At 47.1% G+C, this 18,871-nt stretch overlaps 1 long non-coding RNA gene across 1 annotated transcript in view; it reads right to left on the bottom strand.

The window, feature by feature from the left end:
• Nucleotides 1-3,357: 3,357 nt before the first annotated feature.
• The window catches only part of LOC119535920, a 33,399-nt gene continuing 17,885 nt past the window's right edge, over nt 3,358-18,871 (bottom strand). Inside the window, exon 3 of the long non-coding RNA XR_005217316.1 lies at nt 3,358-3,550. This is a non-coding gene — a long non-coding RNA (uncharacterized LOC119535920). The remainder of the gene's footprint in view (nt 3,551-18,871) is intronic.

Here is an 18,871-nt window from a genome sequence, read left to right on the forward strand (position 1 = left end):
ACACAGCACGGGTTGGCTGTGGAGCCCACCAGGTGAGTCCTGCAGTGCCTAGGCTGGAAGGACAGAGGCCCTCCCGGGGTCAAGGGCACTGACTTGGCACAACATGAGGAGTTGGCACCCAGGCCTCGGATCCTGGAGGACCCAGAAAATGGAGGGAGGGGAAGGTCTCTTGGTGCCCACTCCTCCAGTTTCCCCATTTTATATAATTGCTTCATCCATATTTAAAACCCATAATGGGGAAACTCCTGCTGACAGGCCCAGCGAGACCCTGATGCTCCCCAGAGCCTGGCTCCTGAGCCACCTCAGCTGCAGAGAGGCTGGAGCCGGGTCAACCCCCGCTGTGGGATGGGGCGTCGGGGTGTGTGTGGGCTGGGGCATCACCCAGGTGAGTGGATGGATGAAAGGGGGGCCCTGGGGTAAGGAAGGTTAAGGGAGTGGGGAGTTAAGAGATCAGCAGGTAGATCCAGAACCTGAAGGTCTGGAAATTTTGTCACAACTGTGCATGATGGCCTAGGGCAGGGTTTCCCAAAAACAGAGTGAGAAAGAAGGGTATTTTGTGGCAAACAAAATTAAAATGCGGTTCCTCATAAAGTTAAATATAGAATTACCATATGACCTGACAATTCCACTTCTAGGGATATACTCAAAGAAAGTGACAACAGGGTCTCAAACAGATACTTGTATACCAATGTTTATAGCAGCATCAACCACAACAGCCAAGAGGTGGAAGTAACGCAAGTGTCCATCAACAGACAAGTGGATAAACAAAACATGGTACATACATACGGCGGAATATTATTTGGTTGTAAGAAAGAATGAAGTTCTGAGACAAGCTGCCACGTGGAAGAAACTTGAAACTATTATGCTCAGGGAAATAAGCAAGACACATAAGGACAGATATTGTATGATGTCGCTTACAAGAAAGTCTAGAAATAGCAAATCTGCAGAAACAGAAAGTAGATTAGAGGTTACCAGGGGGTAAGGGCAGGGGAGAAGGTTGGGTGTATGTTAGGGAGATATGGAGTGTTTGCAAATAAAATTAATTTTAAAATACAGAAAAATTAAAATGGCTTATTTGCTGTAGTGCTTCTCAGGAGATTTATATTTTAATAAGAACTGTGACTCAAAGAGGAACCAATCCAGTGTTTCCCAACGTCTTGTCCATAGTACTGTCTTCATGGAACTTGAAAGAATGATGTTCTTCTCGATGTTTTGGGGGAAACACTAGTCTATATCAATAGTTATCTAAGAGGTTTCCCTCTTTCTGCTTCTCGCCCTTTCTGACCCCTCTCACTCTCCCTCCATCTTCTTTCTTTCTTAATTCAGCTCACAAATTGCTACCACCCCATTAAATCACAGAAAAACACAGACTCTCTCCCATGGGCACTGGGGAGCTGTTGAGCTGTGCAGTGTCACAAGGAAATCACGCCTCTTCGCCTGACATTCAAGGCTCCAAACAAACGTACCATCTACAGCTCTCCCAGCAGACTTCCCTGCTTCCACCAGGACCTTCTCCTTGCTGTCCCACAATAGCTGTGGACCTGCCTCTCTCTGAACCTTTGCTTTGCCTGGAATACTTCTCTTGCTTCCTTCTTGGCCACCTCCTGCAGGTAGCCTTCCCTGATTATTTCAGCCTTGCCTCTGAAGCCCTTGGGTGTGGTCTCAGAATCAGACAGAAGGTGAGAAGCCCTTACTTTTAGTTTTAAAATTACTAAAAAATCACTCCCTATGTTGTCTTAGGGACTATATATAACTACGGGCACCCAAAAGGAACAAATTTATCCAGAGCTCAAAGGGAGCTCCAATAGCCTCAGGAAGTCTGATCAAGAACCCCTATTGTACTTTGTGCAATCTTAGGATGCCTGGTACAGCCTGGTCCTCTTGGCTAATTCCATTTTTCCTTTAACTTTTTATTGTGGAAGATTTCTAAAATATAAAAATGTAGAGAGTATATTACAATGATGGCTCATACAGCTGTCACCCAGCTTCAGTAAGTATTGACACATGTCCAATCTTGTTTCATTTCTACAGCTACCCACTCCTTCATATTGTTTTGAGGCAAACCCCAGATAGCAGCGATTCTCTCCAAAGTTATCTCAATATGCGTCTCTGCTATTTTTTTCTACATGGTAATAATACTATTGTCACCCTAAAGATAAATACCCAATCTATAATATCATTAAATATCCAGTGATGGTTCACATTTCCATTTGCTTCATAAATGTCTTAATTTTATTTATTTAATTGTTTGTTTGAATTGGGATCCAGATAAGATCAGTTGATATGTCTAAGGCTCTTTTAATCTATAAGTGCCTTGTCTCTTTTTCAAAATTTTCTTTGTTGAATAAACCAGACTCCTTGTCCTGTGCATTTTGCTGATGGCATCTCCAGGGTGTTAACACTTTCCTCTGTCTGCTGTATTTCCTATAAATTGACAATTAGATGTCAAGCCTTAATTAGATTCAGATTTGGCCTTTTCAGCAAGATAACCTCATTGTCCTGTGCATTTCCATCAGAAGGTACATGTTCCCACACTGTCTCCAGTCTGGGGGTGTTGGCGGCTCCCAGTGTTCAATATCTAGATCCATTAATCCATGAAGGGCTGCAAAATTGTGAAATTCTAATCCTTTCTTCCTTTCTTCATTAATTTACTAGAATACTTCTAAAAAGAGAAATGTCCCCTCATCTACAATTTGTGTACTCAGTGGTACAGTTTGTATGGAAGAAGTGGGATAAATGCTTGATTCTTTCTCTTTATTTGCCAATTAATTACCTCTTAAAAGAGTGATGCTAACAGTTAACACTTACAGATCACCAAATGCTTCTATAAACACTATCTCATTTGAAATTATCACAACAGTCCTGAGAGGCAGACAGGACAGATGGTGTTTTTTTTTATATTTTAATTATATTTTGCAGATGAGAGAACTGAGGTCCAGAGTTTATCGACTTTCCCAAACTCAGACAGCTTCTAAAAGTAGCAATTACCAACATACAGGGAGCCCTTACCCCTTGTCAGACACTGTTCTCAGGTTTTTCTGTGAATTAACACCTTTACCTCTCACAGCTCTAAGAGATAGGCGGGGATGGTGATTGTTGCCATTTTACAGATGGGGAAACCCAAGGCCCAGAGAGGTTAATTAACTTGCTCATAGCCACACGATAATAATAGTGACTATTATTTATTAAGCACTTGCTGTGTGTCAAGTGCCTTGCTAAGCGTGTTAAGACACTATAACACAGCATTCTGCCATCTGCCGGGTTGGTGGGTTCCCATCAGTGGCAGGCACTGAGTCAAGTCCTTGACCTGTTTTTGCTCATTGACTCTTCGTAGCAATTTGATGTCAACCCTGTGTTACAGATGAGGAAATTGAGGGTCAGAGTGGCTGGTTGCAGGCCCCGGAGGTGGAGAGCTGGTATGTGAATGGTCTGGGTTCCAGTCCAGTTCTGCTCTGCATCACGGGGTCTCCAGCCAGTGCAGGGCCAGGACTTGAACCTACGTCTTTTCGCATGTGATCGTGCCCTCCTCTGCTCCAGCAGTGGGTCTGACCTGGAAGAGAGAACTTTTTCCATGAGCAAGTAGCTGCCTCCCTGTTTCCTCTCCGCCCTCCCCTCACCAGCCCGGTAGCCAGAGAAGCTGCAGCGTTTGGTGTAATTGACAAGGGAGAGAGAGGTGACAAAAAAACAGAAGAAACCTCATTATCTGGCCTAAGAATTAGTGGTTTTAGTGACTCCACGATGTCCTCAGATGTAGCTGCTTTCGCCTCTAATTGCTGTTCTCTGCCACTTTTCTCCCAGAGCCAGGATATTAAGCCATATTAAGCCCGCTCAGCTGCACAATGAATTGAAAGGACATGTTGCCTGGCCCAGGGAGGGGGAGAGGGGCCCTGCGGGCCTGGGAGTGTTAGGGAGTCCATGCCTCGCCCAAGAGGCCCACCAGGCCCCGAATCCTGATGGCCTGGAGAATAATTGCAAACCCCGGCCATGGCTGTGATGACACAGGCGGGTGTGAACAGTCGTCAACGGGGGTCCTTAAAGGGTTGCCCTCTCTCATGATGAGATGCCGTGGCCTGCTGCCTGCATGGAGGGAGGCCCTTTGGAAGGCACAGGAGACAGGGGAGAAGACAGGAGGAGGAAAACAAGAATCCAATTAAACCCTCAATTCGAGCAGAGTAAATGAATCTGACTTTAGGTGATCAAGAGGGAGAAAACTTCTAATTAGACATGCGGCAATCCTGGAGCTGTGCACGCCCGTGACCCGCCCTCCTGCCCGCCCCCATCACTTTTTAGATAAATGTTAAGGATTAGAATGAGATGTAATTAAAATCCGTCAATCCCGTGCACTTTCTGCTGATGGAGTTTGATGATTCCGCTCACCGAGTCCTCCTTTGTCACGTGCTCCTGCCCCCTCCTGGCTTCTGTGTTCTGTCTGGCTCCTGTCACCAGCCACCCCCTTTTGAGCAGGAGGAAGGACCAGGCAGGGGGAGCAGGCGGGATTGGCCCTTCCTCAAAGGCCAAGAGAGGATGGGAAGAGCAGGGCTTATCTGGCCACCAGTAAATTGGCCAGAGATTGCAAACTGGAGGTACTTGGGCAAAATCTGGCCCACACATGTGCTTAAAAAATTTGAAATGCATGCCTGGCACTGCAAAAATTTGGAATTTCCCATCGACATTTGGATTTCCTGGTTTATTTTGAAAACTCAAAGATCTTGCAATACTGGGCCTGTATTTCTGCCCAGCAACAATTGCCTCAAACAGAACAGTGGCTGTCCATTTGGACAGGATGCTGTGCCCCAGCTCAGCACATCTTCCCACAGGCCTGCTTCACTCATGTGCGCTGCCACCCAGCCCCTGAGGCATTTGAGTTTGCAAGCCCTGATCTAGGCTAAAGGAGGTGCCAAAGGATCCACACTGAATTCCCCATCCCCACACTTTTGTTCAACCTGAGCCATCTTCCTGGAAAGTCTTTCCTCACAGGGAAGCCCAAGCATCCTTCCAGGCTCTGTTCAAATGCCACCTCATCCAGGAAGAGTTTCCCATCTCCCCAGGAATTTGCCTCTCCCTGCACTGGCTTCTGGGGCACACTGGTCTGTGGTGGTGAATCCACCTGCCCCACTGGGCTGTGAGCTCCTGAAGAGCAGGAGTGTGATGGTTTGAAGCTGTATGTACTCCAGAAAAGATGATGTTCTTAAAGCTAATCCATTCCTGTGGGTGTAGACCTATTGAGGTGTGCTCCAGGGGGATCCTAATCCTCCTACTGGAGCCCTTTATAAGAGCATGAACAACAAGAGAGAAAGACAGAAGCTAAGAGAGAAAGAAGAGAAGCCGAGAGAGGAGGTGAACAGAAGGTCAGAAAGAAAGCCACAGACAGAGCAGCCAGAAGCTGAAAGCAAAGAAACCCAGGAGAGAAGGACGGATAGACGCCGCCATGTGCCTTCCCATGTGACGGAGGAGTCCCAGATCACCAGCAGCCTTTCTTCAGGAAGAAGGTATCATCCTGTTGTTGCCTTGACTTGGACATTTTCCCAGCCTCAGAACTGGAAACTTGTAAGCTAATAAATCCCCAGTGATAAAAGCTAGATCATTTCTAGTCTATTGCATTTGGACAACTTTGTCAAACTAACATGAAGCATCGGGTTTGATTTGTCCCAGCTTCCTACAAGTACCAGCACAGGGCCTGGCCCAGGAGAGACACCAGGGAATGTGCACTGAAGGGAACCAAGCATAGCCTGGGGTGAGACCAGCCCTGGGCAGACACAGAAGTGACCAAGGCCACCCTGGCCTCTTGCCCAGCCTCCCCTTTATACCTCTTCTGCCTCCCCTTTCCCTTTCTTTCATGGGCCCCAGGCTCACTGGCTGGAGATCAGTCACGGAAAGGTGTTTGAGAATGAACACACTACCATGGCCAGGGCATTTGCCCTTCGAATAAAGATGAAGAAGAGTTTCTTAACACAACAGCAAGACATGGAATGGTGGAATTTCAGGCACACAGCGGCAGGTAGGTCCATGTGGGAGAGCCTTTTCAAAAGCCACATTTGCCAAAGAACTCATCAGCTGTTCAGTGACAAAGCCAGACCATGATTTGTGTTGTAGTTGATCTACTTTCTCTCTTTGATCCAGTGTTGCTGGGTGACTGGACAGTTGCCCTTACCTCTTGGAGCGTCCATGGTCTCCAGTGAAAAATAATGATAACTTTGACTTCCATACATTTCTTGAAAAGTTAAACAGAAACTTCCCACGTGACCCAGGAATTCCACATCTAGATACTGTTCTAAGAGAAATGAAAACGTACATCTATGCAAAGACTTGCACATGAGTGTCTGTAGCAGTGTTATTTAAAATGTATATTGTCAAAGGTTGAGACAACCTAAATGTCCGTCAAGTGTGAATGGATAGATGAAATGTGATGTTTCCATACAACGGAATACGGTTCAGGAATGGAAAGGAACACACTAACGATGCTAGAACATGGACCTCAAAAATATTCATATGAAAGAAGCCAAACACAAGAGGTCACATATTGTATGATTGCATTTATGCGAAATGTCCAGAAAAGGCAACTTTATAGAAATAGAAAGCAGATTAGTGATTGCCTGGAGCAGGGGGAGTGGGAGAGAGTTTAACATAAACGGGCAGGAGGGATTTTACGGGGGGGGGGGGGTGATGAAAACTGATTTATGATGATGGTTGCACAACTCAGTAAATGTACTAAAATTCACTGCATTGTACATTTGAAGTGGATGAATTTTATGATATGTAAAATATTCCTCCATAAGGTTGTTAAAAAAATACCTTCTGTGCAGGGTGGTGGCGAGAATAATCGAGATACACAAAGTGCCAAGCTCCCTCCCCAGCATAGCCTGGGTGCTTTATAAATGCTTGTTCTGCATTTTTCCTCCTTTGGAAGTGTCATCAGCCATGTCAGTTTCAATGATTGGAGTAAAACAGCTCGAGATCCCCACCCCCCACAAGGCACTGGCTCAAGGATGCTATTTAAAGTCCTCAGCCTCACTCTTCCAGGGTCCATTAGCTGTTGCTTCCTGTCGATCTCTTTTATTTGTAGGTTCTGGCGCCTGGGACAGTACCTGGCACAGGGGTGTGTGCGATGGCTAGTCTGTGGATGAATGGGTGAATGTTTGCATTGATTTTTTTTTCTAGTGCCTGGTACATGTTTGGTAAATGCTCCTCTCTCCCTCCTTTTTTCCCTGCCTGTCTCCTTCTCTTCCTCCCTCCTCCCTTTCCCCCCACCCCTTCCTCCTCTCTCCCTGCCTGCCATTCTTTTGAGCGGCATCAAACATGTGCTGGCTTCGTGCTGGGTGTTGGCTGTGGGGCTGGGAGATGAACTAGGCAGTCATGGTTCTTTCTGGCTCCCTGGGAGGCGGGTAGGGGAACGAGGATCACAAGCCCGTGGGAGAAGAGCTGTGGTGAGGGCGCCCGCCCTCTTCTCTGACCCGTCCTGACCTCGCTGGCCTCTTGGCTCAGCCCTTCCCCTCCAGCCCTGCCTCAGGCCCCTGCGTCTTGGATCTCCTTGGTGTCTGACGCCTGGATTTCACTTACACCTTGGGAGGCAGACGGATGTAGTCACTTGCACCTGCATGCATGCATAAGACTATTTCCTGGGGTCCCACTTTGTGGCAGGCAGTGTTCTAGTGCTGGAGACACAAGAGGGAACAGGACTGACAAACATCCCTACTTTCATGGGTTTATTTTCCGGTAGGGGGAGAAAGTTGATAAACAAGAGTAACAGTGATAAAGGAAACTATCTGGTTTTTCTGCAGACAATTAGGACTGCAGAGCAATTAAGCAGGAGAAGGTGGCAGTGACCATTTTGATGTAGTCAGGGCAGGCCTCCCGGAGATGGTGCCGTTGAAGCAGACATTTAGAATGAGCGTGTTAGCATCTGGGCCAAGAGTGATCCAGGCAGAGGAAACGGCGAGTGCAAAGGGCCTGAGGCTGGAAACAACCAGCATGTTTGAGGAGCAGCCAGGGCTAGAGCCCCCAGGTGAAGTGAGGAGGTGGGAGTGGGGGGCAGGAAGCTGGGGAGGTAACAGAGGGCAGGTCCAAGGCATGGAGAAGACTTGGGCCTGCGTTCTGGGTGGAGGGGAAGCTGTTGAAGTGTTTTAAACCTTGGAGGGACGTGATCAGATTTATATTTTCCAAAGATCCCCCTAGCTGTTGTGTTGAGAACAGACTGTGACAACACCAGCATGGAATGTTTCTGAAGGACACAACTCAAAGCCCTCTACACATTTCAGCTCATCTAATCTTCACCCCACCATGAGGTAAGTATACTATCCCCATTTTAAAGGGATGGGTTGCTGGGGCTCAGAAAAGCAGTTTACCAATGTTCACAGGGCCTGTAAGTGGTAGAGCTGGGGTTTGAACCCAGCCAGCAGCCAGCCCCGGCACCCATGTGCTTCTCCATTGCCCCACACTGCAAGACTGCCTCTCTGGTGGCTAAGAGAAGGGCTATGAATTCTGACAGACCCAAGTGCAAAGCCTCATTCCACTTGACAGCTGTGTGGCCTTGGGCAAGTTAACTAACCTCTCTGTGTCCCAGCAGCCTCTTCTGTACACTGGCGATAATACCAGCCAAAGAGGCTGCCAAGATCAAACAATGTCATGTAGGTAAAATTCTTTCTGTGGCAGGGTAAAAACACATGGTGGCTTTTTCCTTATTAGCTGAGCACTTCGCTGATGGGCCCCACCCTCCTGCCCTCTCTCCTACCTCCGCAAGGAATTGGATTACCTTTGAAGATGGGACCTCAGCCCAGTCCCTTCCTTTCTCTGGCCTCAGTTTGTCCTTCTGGAGCATGGAAGGACCCACATGACGCTCACCCAGGCCCCAGCTTTACAGTTCAATGATCGCCTTGCACCTTGGTAACCTTGCATATCTCTCCCCACCCTGCCTGCCCCCTTCCCTCCAGCCCCACCTTACAGCCCTGAGAAAGCAGAGCAACATGACAAGGAAATAAAGACCTAACAGAGCCCCCAGGCCCTCACTCCGGGTCCCCATGGCCCCATGCTGAGGAGGTGGCCAGGCCTGCCTGGTGCTGGAGACATTTAAACGCATTGCACGTAGGGGCTGTGCAGGGAGAGCTGCCTGCATGGTTGGAAGCAGCTGTGTTGCCCTGGCCTGCCTGAGACTCCCTCCAGGGGCCCAAAGCAGATGGCTTCTTCGGAGTCTAATTATGCACTCGCCCTGAGCCTCAGACCACGACAGACATCGTCCATCTTCTTTGTCTGGTGAGGGACTGGAGGAAGGAAGAAGGGCCAGTGGGCAGGCAGGACCATGGACGGGGGTGGCCAATGGGCCAGGGGTGTCCCGGGAACCAGCCCCAAGGAGTGTGCTTGCATTTGGAAGAAGGAGATCAGCCCTGGAGTGAGACAGTTGCTGTTCTAGTCCTGACTCTGCTGCTTCCCAGAGGAGTTGTGCAAACTTTTTGCGCCTCAGTCTTGTGGTCTGCAAAATGGGCATCACGTTAATCTGTTCATGCTGGGGGTGGGGAGTGGCTCTGAGACAGGCCTGGGGTGTAGTTGATGGGAAGGATCATCCACTGCTTGAGCACATCCTTCCATCATAGCACCAGTCACACCAGTTGCAGCCATGGTGTCCATGTCTGTTTCCTACTGGCTTGGGAGCTCTAAAAAGCTGGATCCTGTGTCTGACTCATCTAGTATTGCCAGTGCCCTGCACACAGGCAGATGGTACACAGTTGGTGTTCAATAGTTGGTTGCTGAAATGAATGAATGATGGCATAAGTTTGCCATAGAGTACTTTTATTTCTCTTTCCTGTCAGATTGTTGTCAGGGCTACTCTTTGGCAAAATTGTGGGGTTAATGACATTTGTCTCAGAACCCTGCCATGTCCTTTTCTCTCCTTTCCATGTCCTTCTCTCTCCTTATTTGGTAGCTTCTATCCTTTACAAGTATGAGTCAGTTGTCATGGAGAAAATAATCACTAATTTATACTAAAGTGAAAATGACTGATAGGACTACCATTCTTTGCATTTCTGTAATGGACAATTGCTAATCCAAAGGTATTGCCAAACTTAATGGCCCACTGTAGGCCATTGTCTCCTGGTACTCACCCCCCACCGCCCTCCACCTCCCTCACCCTGTGTACTTCTGGATCTATCATACCAGATAATTTGCGTCTCATTGGGACTTCAGAGGCCCAGCTACCCAATGCAGAGTAGGACAGATGATCCTTTAGCCACTGCTTGAAACCTAATTACAGGAAGCACAGTGACAGGGAGCTTACTACCTTCAAGGCAGTTCATTCCATTGTTCAGACCAATAGTGCTTGCTCTACCTTCATCTGCCCTCCAGAGCCAGAGTCAAGTGTAGTAAATATGCCCCTCTTCACATCCTAGTGCTTCCCATAAATAATGACCTCTAGACTTGCTGCTTCCTGAGTACACTCAGAATAAACTTTCCCTTGTCTTCTGAGATCACTTGCCAGTCCGAGGGCATACCTTGTAGAGAAAACATGACGGGCAGGACCCTGAGCCCAAAGAAATTGCAGTTCTTTCCCAGCTCAAGTTCTCACAAGTCTTCAAAGAATGGGACAGGGGAGTCCTAACTGTTAGGGTTAGCTAAATAATAACGACTAGTGTTTATTGAGTGCTTGCTACATGCCAAACACTATTCTAAGGAGCTTTTCAGTATTGCCCAATACACTCCCCTCAGCCACACCACAAAGCAGGCACTATCATTATCTCCAATACAGATGGGAAAACAGAGACACAGGGAAGTTTTGTATATACCCAAAGTTAAACAGCTAAAAGTAATGGAGACAGGATTTGAATACAAGTTGTCTGATTTCTCAAACCATACCCTCAACCACTGGAATCTGCTACACATCTGACCCTGCAGCCATTGCATGCCTACAGGGCTTTGTGTGTACATGCATACATGTGCGCACACACACACACACACACACACACACACGCAGGAGGAGGTGGCTCTCCTCCTGCCTGCTCCTGTGGACCAGGAGGTAGTAGTGTCAGGAGACCTAGCTTTAAAACATCTGCTCTACAAGAACCAACCACCTGTGGCTTTTTGCCCATACAGTTTGGACTCAAACCCCAGGCTTAGCTCATGTGCATCTCTTAGCCCCAAATGTGTGTCCCACCTTTCCCTACCTGGCCAATTCCTACTCATCCTTCAAGATTTGACTCAGACATCAGCACTTCCAGAAAGCCTCCCCAGAACCCCCTCCTTTATGGGCTGCCCATTAGACCTCTGGGCATCCACCCCAAAGGCAGCTCCCACATGGTCCCAAAATTAGCTCCTTGAGAGTGAGGAGACATGTCTGATTCTCTTTTGTTCCCCAAGACCTAGTGCAGTGCTGACACATAGTAGGTGCTCAATAAATGTTTGTTGAATTGAACTGAATCCTCTAGCCATGGAAGCTTGGAAATGCCATGAATCCTCCAAACCTTTGTTTTCCCATCTGTAAATTGAGACTGATAGTAGCCACCCTACTTTAGCCTGCAGGGGTTTGTGATATTCCCACATGAGACTGGATATGAAGGTCCTTTATAAACTATGAGGCCCCGTGCAACATGTAGTGTGTCATGGAGTTGAGGGTGATTCTTTACAACAGGGGCTCTGACCCAGCACAAGTGCCCTTAATTCTCTAAGCCTCAGTTTCCTCATCTATATTGTAAGCCTAGCTCTGCCATCTGCACAAGCTTGTCGAGAATCAAATGGGATGTTAGGCACTATATGACTGTGAGCCATCCACATGCAAGGATTGGTTCTTTTCCACTAACAAAGGATCAGAAGGTAACCTGCTGTAGTTTGGACAGAAAAGCCAGTCCCAAGCAGAGGCATTTTGCTCCTTCCCTTTTGGGAGGCAGAAGAACAAAGAAGAAAACAAAAGGTGAGACAGAGAATCAATCTCTGTGTTCCCAGCATCCCCAAGCAAAGGCAGATGACAAGAGTTCTGGGAAATTCTGGGGGATCAAGAGGCTGTCTCCAGCCAGAGGAATCTCAGCAAGGAGCTCAGGGCCACAAAGGAGGAGCCATGGAGGCTTATGGGGCCAAACTTGCCTCAAGTCACGAGAAGCCAGGTGAGCGGCCCCTGCTGCTGCCTGCATAACAGCTGGGTCCCCTCCCCTCTCTTAGTCCTGAGACCCCTCTTCCCTCATACATCACCCTCCCTCCTCAGAGCTGTTTCTGATCCTCATGTTTATTGCACAGGACAGAATTTCATTTTATATGTAACGAAAGAAATAAGACACTCTTCTAAGTGCTTTAGAAACGCCAGTTCATTTCATCCTCGTAAGAACCCAATGAACTCCTGTTATCACTCCCATTTTGCAGATGAGAGAATTGAGGCCCAGGGAGGTTAGGTACTTTGCCCAAGGTCACACAGCTGGTGAGTGATGGAGCTCGGATCCTAACCAGGCAGACTGGGTCCAGAGGAAGCATGTTCATCCGAACAGCGACAGAATGGACAGGTCAGGCAGCAAACCTGACTAGCCCGAGTGAGGGAAGCTGCACATTGGGGGCCCTCACCAGGCCCAGGGAAGGGTCAGGGCTCAGGGGAGTGTGGAGCCTGTGTGGGCCTCGCTTCCCAGGCTAGAGTGGGGGCCCTGTCATCTGATGAGCCTGGGCCTGGCCAGCTGTAGGAGTAGAAGTCCGTGGGAAGCCTGTGCCTGATGACGTAGACATCTGGTCCAGATCAAACAAAGGCTCCATGTGTCGTGAGCATCCCTCAGTCCTCTCTGGCTTTCTCTGAGCCACCTCCCACCCTAGAGCCATGCCTTCCTCAGTGCCCCCACCCCTTCACCCTCTGCTCTGCCATTTCCAGCCTGCCTTTCTTATCTCACCTTATCCATCACTTTTCCCAGGAGTGATTTTCAACCCCCCAAATATGTCAGCTCCTCCTGTTGTAAACTTTCAGAGTCTCTGGTCCACCTCACTTGTAGCTCTTAATTTCACTTGTAATTAAATGATTCATTGTGTAGTTGTAATTTTTAAAATAGCTTACAATGTATATACAACTTGTAAATGTTTAGTGTAAAACTGGATGTTTCGACGTGTGTATCCACTTGTGAAACCATCACCACAATCAAGATTATGAACATACCTGTCTCTCCCAAAATTTATTACCTCCTGATCTTTTGTAGTCTCCCCACCCCCACCCTATTTCCATTCCCTCTCCCACTACACTTTCTGGTCCAAGCCACAGCTGATCTGCTTTCTGCTTTCTGGTTCGCATTTTCTAGAAGTTTATATATCCAGAGTCCTACAGTATATACACTTGGTTTTTTTTGTTGTTGTTGTTTTATGTTTTTGGTCTGGCTTCTTTCACTCGGCATAATTATTTTGAGGTTCAATCACATTGTTGCATGTATCAATAGTTTGTTTTTTTTAATTGCTGAGTGGAATCTCATGGTATGGATGTATCACGGTTGGCCTATCCATTCACCTGTTGGATAATTGGGTTGATCCCAGGTGCTGGCCATTACAAATAAAGCCATTATGAACATTCAGGTACACATCTTTGTATGGACAAATGCTTTTATTTCTCTTGAGTAAATACCTAGAATTGGAATGGTTAGATCATATAGTAGGTATATGTTCAACTTTTTAAAAAACTACTAAACTTTGAAAGTGGTTGTACCATTTTGCATTTCCACCAGGAGTGCATGAGAGTTCCAGTTTTGCTACTTCCTTGTCAACACTAGGTATTGTCAGTCTTTCTAATTTTAGCCATTCCAGGGTATGTAGTGGTACCTCACTGTGGTTTTAATTTGCATTTCCCTAATGACTACTGATGTTGAGTGTCTATTCACTTGCCCATTTGCCATCCATGTATCTTCCTTGGTAAAGTGTTTGTTCAAATATTTTTGCACCTCCTTCCACCCCACCCCCACCCCATTCTTAATTGGATTGTTGCAGGTGTGATTTTAAGGTCTTTCTTTACCACTAGACTAAAGGGTCTATGAGGGTAGGGACCACATCTGCTCTGCTCACTGCTATAGACAAGACTGCCAGGCCCAGCTCAGTGCCAGGTATACAGTCAGCACTCAATAAGTGTTTGTCGAATAAATGAGTGAATGAATGAATGAATGAATGGAGGGTATTTCTGGATATGACTGGAGTGAACCAAATTTGACTGCAGCAGGGTCAGGAGAACCAGAAAAAAAAAAAACAGGGCTGGGGGTGGTGTTAGAGCCAACAGTGAAGGGGAGAAGCAGAGACAAAAGGTGGCCCTCCAACCCTGGCTCAGGACCCTCTAGGGTGGTCAGAACCTCTTTCAGTGAGCTAATTTGACATCAAGTGTCAAGGACTTCTGGGGCCCTTTGCATGTCCCAGCCTATCTCTCTCTGGTTACCCCAGAGATTTGGAAACTTATCCCAAAGGAATGACTGGCTTCCTAATGGGGGCAACGGCAGGCCTTGGTGAGATGTACAGGGACCAGACTTTAGGGCAGCTTCAGTCACAGCTGCTTGCTCTGCTTGTAGCTCGATTGAACAGTCTCAGACTTTGAACATAAAATGGTATCGCCTTGATGGCTGAACTGTCCCTGTAACCGCAAGGTTGAAGCCACTAAAAGCTTCCTGCAAGACAAGGCTGGAGTGCATGGGTGAAACCTTCCAAGAAGCCTGAAAGCTGGAGGCTCCCTTTTCTCCCTCCCACTCTCCCCTCCCTCCAGAGAAGGGTCTTATGCTCCCAAAGGCCATCCCATTTAAACTTTTAGACTTATTTCCAAATGAGGGTCTACGGTAATCACTGGGCTGTGAGTAAGCGGTAAAAGCATTAGTTAGTTAAAAGTGCACATTAATTATAGGCCACAAGTTGTGTAACTCTGCTTTGCCATCTTCATTTTTACTAGATGGTGGGGTATGTTGAATTATGTACTCCAGAAAAAGACATGTTCTTGATTGTAATGACTCCTGTGGCAGTGAGCCCATTGTAAACATGGCCTTTTGAAGATGTTGGCTTTGAATAAGGTTGGGCCTTAAGCCTATTCGTGGGAACTTTATGAAGAGAAAGCCACAGCGAGGAGCAAGAAGCTGGACGTCAACAGAATCTGGAAGAGAAAGAGAGGACATCACCATGTGACAGGAGAGCCCAAGGATGGCCGGCCAGCCAGCATGCTACTGACCTGGGGAGGAAGCAAGCCTTGCAGACTCTGAAGCTGTGAGCCAATAATTTCTGTTGTTAAGCCAACCCGTGGGGTAGTATTCATCATAGTAGCCGGGAAACTAAGACAGATGGTGAGCCTCAAAACATGGAGGCCTCAAAAGTCAGGTCCAACCTCCCTGGGGCTGAAGGCCTGGAGAACAATGGCTTTACCATTCCCCTGTCCCCACCAGAGGCCCCCACTGTCCTCTCTCCAAGCCCCCAGCGACCCTAGCTCTGGAGAGGACCCAAGAGGTTTGAGAAGAGCAGATTTGAGCTTAAGAACCCTGGAAAGCAGTGTGGACTCTGATTATTACAACCTCTGGGCAAGTATAGGGTGGCATTAATAATTCCTGTCTTGCTGATGAAGAAACCAAGATGAGATGAATAATTGTGGTTATTAATGCTATTCACCAAATATTTCTGGCTCACCATTTTCTGGGCACATGGTGAGATTGTGCTTCCTGGTTCCTTGTGGTTGGGTGGGGCCATGTGACCTATTCTGACCCATGGCTGTGATTTGAAGAGGTGTGTGTTGCTTCCAGGCTGGAGCATCTAACTGAAGATATACCTTCCAGAATGTTCTTTCCCTCTGCCATTGCAGCAGCATCAGAGGGCTTGCCTGTGGGAGCTCTGTGACTCATGAAGGATGAGTTGCAAGTGAGGGGGAGTTAATACCCAGGGAGCCTGCCTGGATCGAAGGAGCACTGAGGCGGACAGACAGATGCTTCCCCTGGACAATTCCGATGTGCATTTCATAAGGCCCCTGGGCCAGTCAACTCCATGATGCAACCTTCTACTGGATTTCTCTCCCACCTTTTTTCTCTCTCCTGGTTCTGCTCTTCGGTTCCTGGGACACATAAACTACTTGCATAATCCTTTGTTTTGGGCTCTGCTTTTGGGGAGCCAGGCTAAGAAACCCCACTCTCTTCTAACACTTAGACAGCTGGCTGGCTCTTTGGATGGAAGGACAAGATTACATTTTTCCAGATTATATGAAATCTGAATCCAAAATGGTCTGGTATCTGAACGAAGGCAGCTGTTGGATCAGAAGGCTGATGTTGCCGAGTGGGTTTTATTTTCTAAATGGGGGAGAGGGTTTGCATTTCCTTTGGTTATTCAAGGGGTCTCACAGACAGCCTGACAATTATCACTTGCTTTGGGAAGCCTTTGGCACCTTCCTGACACTTACTTTTCAGGCTTGATCAGAAGATTTAAAAAATATCAGAGAGCAACTCCAGTTTCACTGTTCCCTTCCCAGGTCTCTGAGCTGGAGGACAAAACAATCTAGAGATTTTGTTTTTCAGGAGAATTGTAAAACGGACAGTGGGATGGCAGCCAGACAGAAGGCCGGGAGGGATGAAGGGAGAAGATGCTACCCACTGTGAAGGAAAGAAAGAGAGACAGCACATCAGGGTCGGGGAAGAGCACTGCTCACCTGCAGTGGGAGTGAGAGAGCCCCACTTCTTACTCCACAGCTGCCCAGAGGACGGAGCAGGCAGGGAAAGGAGCATGCGGGTCTGGTGGGCCTCCGGCTGGATGGGTACAAGAAACAGCCAGGCCGGGTGGGGGTGGACCGTGGGGGTTGGGGGTGCTGGGCCATGTACTGCACCTCCCCCAGGTTCCTGCCCCATGGCAGGGGTGGTGTGGGAGCACAGAAAGGTCAGCCCTGGTGATGCAAACCCCAGGGGAAGGAACTTAAGGTATGACAAGATACAGACCTAGATGGACACCACAAATCTTTCTTAACCCACTAATGGATCAGAACTTGGGACACGTGACTATGGTGGGCACTGATTTGAATCTCAACTCCACCACTTATAAGCACATGATTCAACACTTAGCCTCTTGGAGCCTCAGTTTCCTCAGCTGCAAAATGGATATAATAATGCCATCTCACCTCAGGACTGTTGGAAGGATTAAATGATAAAAATATAATGGCAGATACCAGACAGACTAGAGTACATACTACTGTTGACTCTATTTATATGAAATTGTAGAAAAGGCAAATCTAATCTGTAGTGACTGAACGTAGATCTGCGGTAGTTCAGGGCCAGGCTTGGGGAAGGTGGACTGCAAAGGGGTACAGGAGACTTTTTGGGATGATGGAATGGGACGTGCATTTGCTAGATGGGTATATGCATTTGCTAAAACTCATTGAATTGCAGTCTTAAAAACAGGTGCAACTGGTATTGGGACAATTAAGTATCCACATGCAAAAGAATGAAATTGAGTGTCTTCTTCATAGTCTACACAAAAATTAACTCAAAATGAACCACAGATCTAAATGTAAAAGCTAAAACAATAAAACACTTAGGAAAAAAATGTAAGGGTATATTTTCATGATCTTGGGTTAGGCAAAGCCTTTTTAAGCATGACACAAAAAGCATGTGAGAAAAGAAAAAATTGATAAGTTGAATATCATCAAAATAAAAAAAAACTGTTTTGCTTCAAAGAACACAATCAAGAAAGTGAAAAGACAACCCATAGAATGGGAGAAAATATTTACGAAGCATGTACCTGATAAGGGACTTATATCTAGAATATATCAAGAATGATTACAACTCGATAATAAGTCAAATAATCCAATTAAAAATGAACAAAAAATCTGAACAGATACTTTTCCAAAGAAGATATACAAATGGCCAATAAGCACTTGAAAAGATTCCCCACATTGTTAGCCTTTAGGGAAATGCAAATCAAAACCACAATGAAATACCACTTCCCACCCACTAGAATGGCTCTAATCAGACAGATGATCACCAGTGTCACTGATGCGGGGAAATTGGGACCCTCATACTTTGCTGGTCTGGCAGCTCCTCAAATGATTAAACAGAGTTACCATATGACCTGGAAACTCCATTCCTAGATAAAAGAACTGAAAACATATGTCCGCAGAAAAATTTGTACATGAAAGCTCATAGCAGCATTATTCATAATAACCCAAATGTCCATCAAGTAGATGGCTGGAAAAACAAATATATAATGAAATATTATTTGGCTGTAAAATGGAAAGGAGTATTGTTACAACACGGATGAAACTTGAAAACATTATGCTAAGTGAAAGAAGCCAGAAACAAAAGGCCACATATATGATTCCATTCATATGAAATGTCCAGGGCAGGCAAATCCATAGCGACAACAAGTAGATCAATGATTGCCAGGGTGAATATTTATTGAGCACTTACAGAGACTTGCTGTCATCCTTATTTTCAGATGGAGAAACTGAGGCACAGGGAGTTTAAGTGGCTTGCCCAAGGGCAGGAGCCAGGATCCCTACTCAGTCTTGCACAAACATACAGCATCCCAGCTTTGTTAGCTACAGTGGCAGAGGCACTGGGGGTGGAGTTGGTGCCTAAGGGGTGGTGGTGACTCAGGACCCAGAGCAAGGGCCCCGCCTCCACTGCTGGGGTCAGAGACACTCAGGAATTGCCTGGACAGAAAAGTCCTGATGAGAGCAGCAGACGGGTGCTGCTAGGAGCCGGGTGAGCCATGGAGAAGCCCCCTGTGCCTGCCAGGACACGGCGCTTTTGAGTGGACAGTGTGTGTTTGGTCTATTTATAGAGCCTGTGCCATGTGCCAGGACTTGGTTAGGCACTGAACTCACAGCTCCCCCAAGAGGGGGGTACCAGGGCTCCCCCATGTCACAGCAGAGGTAACAGAGGGGTTGGGTGACTTGCCCAAGTTCAGTAGCTAAGCCGCTGGCCCCATCACACCCTGTAGCAGG

Source organism: Choloepus didactylus, chromosome 6 (assembly GCF_015220235.1).
Source record: "Choloepus didactylus isolate mChoDid1 chromosome 6, mChoDid1.pri, whole genome shotgun sequence".
Classification (NCBI taxonomy): Eukaryota; Metazoa; Chordata; class Mammalia; order Pilosa; family Megalonychidae; genus Choloepus; species Choloepus didactylus.